Here is a 3,663-nt window from a genome sequence, read left to right on the forward strand (position 1 = left end):
CCATGTGTTGTGTTTTTTTGTGTGTGTGTGTGTGTGTGTGATTAGTCATTTAATGACTTGTCATGCAGGTTGTTCTGTATAGTATATGTACATTTTAGGGGTGTAACACAATGCCATTGTCTGTGTCTGGTATATGTATTTGGATTTAACCCAAAGTCTGTGTGGCCTAACAGTTGGATTAATAAACAAGCTAGAAGCCTAAAGTAAACCACTGCTACACTGATCAGGCAGTTACTAAGGATGCGCTAATTATGATAGAAGTGCATTGTGCAGCTTGTAGGACAAAAATGGGTCTTTTTGTCCCATGAGCTTCATATCTGACTGCTCAGTCATGCCCTCATGAATGTAGAAACATCCTGCTGGTGGGTTTTTGTTTTTTTGGTTTGTTTTTGCTGTTGTGGTGCCTGATCCCAGTCTCACTTGGATGCTGGATTTCAACAAAATCCTTTTGTGTTTTTTTTGTTTTTTTAAATATATAAAATAAAAAAATGAATTAATAGTGACCCTCCTATTCATATCTCATAGTTTTTTGTTTTTTTTTCCCCATGCACAGTTTGTGAATCATCTAGTGCTTCGTCAGTGTCTGTGTCTGACCCAAGCACTGTTTGATCTATTTGGGTGGGGATTCTTTCACACATGTACCAGTGCCTCTACCATACCCCACATATCTGCTAAGCGGAGGTCCTCTGGTGGTCCATTTCCACTGATGGGTAGTGTTTATTGTGGTTCAGAGATTATACACCGTAGCAGATGGGCTATATAATTGCATTCCTTTAAAGCGCACCCATATGGCTGAAGTGGCAATCCTGTGTGTAAACACCAGTGTTCTCTTTAAACTAAACGAGATCTCGATTGCACACGATTAAGTTTGCTTAGTCTTTTATATCATGTTAAAATGAACTGGTGTGTAACATTTTATTGAATGTAATTAAATGTGATTGAATAGTTGAGGAGTGGTGTGTGTGTGTGTGTGTGTGTGTGTGTGTGTGTGTGTGTGGTGGTATGAGATTGTTATGAAGAAAGGATGCTTCATGCACGAGATGTTAAATGGACATTAATGCAAACACATTGCAAAAATCAGATTTGAATGATTATATTTCAAGATAACGTGCGAGTATGGTGGGCTGGGTCAGTGCTGGTGGAATGTATACAGATCAAGAAAACTCTACAAATTAAGAACAAAGACTAAAGTATTGGTTTACAAACAGGGGCACAGTGGCTTAGTGGTTAAGGGGTTTCCTCAGGCTACCTCTAAATTGTCTGTAGTGTGTGTGCCCGATTGTACCCTGCAATGGGGTGTGCCCTGCCTTGTGCCCCGAGTCCACTGGGATAAGCTCAAGGCTCCCCTCGATTCTGTGTAGGATAAGCAGTACAGAAGATGGATGGATGGTGATTCACACTGTGGAAAGTCCAGTGTGTGTGTGTAGAGTTATGTTGAGTGAAATGCCTGTTTAAACCGTGGTACAGATCATCCTTTTTCCCCAGTTCAACTGTACCGTTCAGTATAATGTGTGAACCTCGTCTGGTTTAAGACCAATATGAGTTTTTGTAAAAGAGTAATAACGTTGTGCTAATTTGTCAAATGAAAATGGTGTGTTAATAGTAAGCAATTATTTAAAATAAGTTTTTTTTTTTTTTTTTTTTTTTAGTTTATTTATTTTTAACATTTCCTTGTGAATAAAACATGTGCTGATCCTTGTGCTAATCCTTTATGTGCTTCACATAAAACTGGGTCAACAATAAAATGAAAGAAAAATCCTTAACGTGAACTATGGCCCTACAGCAGGATGAAGCTTTTACATAAAAATATATATTCTCAATAGGAAGTATAGGACAGTAAAATCAAGAGGGTTTAGATTTGGTTTTTAAAAAAGGGGAAAACAAACCATTTGTGTTATAAAGTGTATTCTTTGATATATTGTATATAATATTGTATGTGTATAAGAATAAAAAAAAAATTAAAAAATTGTAAAGTCAACAATGTCTGGTGTCCACCAGATGGCAGTCTACATCCATAAGCAAAGAAAATTATACACTTACAATAATAATAGTTTCTTAGAGTTTTCTAGCGCTTTTCTAGACACCCAGCACACCTTGCATTGTAGGGGGGAATCTCTTCAAACCGCCATATTAAAAAACATATATAGCTCCTCATTTTGTAAGTCGCTTTGGATAAAAGCCTCTGCTAAATGAATAGATGTATATATTTGAATTCTGTATGTGTGTGTGTGTGTGTGTGTGTGTGTGTGTGTGTGTGTGGTATCCAGACACTACTTCAAATACTGTCATTGTTTGAATGCTCTAAATGTGTTTATGTGTTTCATTAATGATTGTTGATTTAATGAATCATGCACAGAGCTTAGGCATGTAATTATTTGTTCACACTGTTAGAAAGGATCCCCCCCCCCCCCCCCCCCCCCCCTAATGTGAGGAGATATAAAAGCTGGAACGATCATTTATGGAAATTCAGACTTAGCAAGATATCTTAATGACACCACTCCCATTTTGTCAGCTGGATATGTTTCTCTCTTTTTTTCCTTTTTGAAAGGAGAATATTTGGCTCTGTTTCAATTTAGGCTAATCGGCTTTGAAGAGAAAAAACACATTGCTGTAATCTCAACCTCGCCACTAATTCTCAATGAGCAATTTAACAAGCGCGCACACACTGAAGTGTGCACAAAAAGGTGAAACTGTCTTTTTAATATCTCATGTCGGGGAGTTGAAAGCTGTGTGTAATCCTGCATGCTGTGTCCCTCACACCCGGGTCCTATTCAAGACCAATTAATCCTCTTAGGAAACAAGTTACCTAGCTGATCCTGTGTGCTCCGAGACCCTATCAATACCAGCAATGTTCATCTTTACATCATACTTTACATTTACATTCATTCATTGAAAATGAGTCATTTCAGTGGCTGTTAATTTTTTTCAGCCATTGGTAAAGTTGATCATATGTGCTACTAATGTGCCATACATTTATATTACTAAATTAAACCAAGTGATTGCAGTGATTGTGATAATTACAGCTAGGGTAATTCATATAGCAATATACTGGTGGTACACTAGACTCCCTGTACTGATTAGAATACTTGCCATTAGTCTTTTTATTTGTTCATTTTCATTTTTAAAGTGTCTCTTGCATTTATGCTATATCAGATTACATTTGAAAGAAATAAAACAAAATAAACACAATATTCTTCTTCAGTCCATATTTTCTATCCCCCCAATTTTTTTTCCAGGCTTTAAGGCAAGTGTGGTCAAGATGCTATTGAAAATCCCCAGCTCAAGAGGGTGTGAACTACACACAGGTAATTTGCATAAAATGAATGCATTATGTACAATGTAGACTTTGATTTATTTATATATATATATATATATATATATATATATATATATATATATATATATATATATATATATATATATATATATATATATATATATATAACGTATATTTAAACACACACCCCCCGTAGTTACTAATTCTCCAAATCTATGAAACTGCATTGATAATGGGGGTTCAGCTGGACTAGACACAACCAGGCCTGATTACTGCAAACCCTGTTCAATCAAATCAACACTTTAATAGAACTTTTTCAACAGTATGAAGTTGGTTAAAAGGTCTTACCCAGTAACACACTATGCCAAAGTTAAATGAAATTCCAG

This window comes from Ictalurus punctatus, chromosome 12, assembly GCF_001660625.3.
Source record: "Ictalurus punctatus breed USDA103 chromosome 12, Coco_2.0, whole genome shotgun sequence".
NCBI classification, from domain to species: Eukaryota; Metazoa; Chordata; class Actinopteri; order Siluriformes; family Ictaluridae; genus Ictalurus; species Ictalurus punctatus.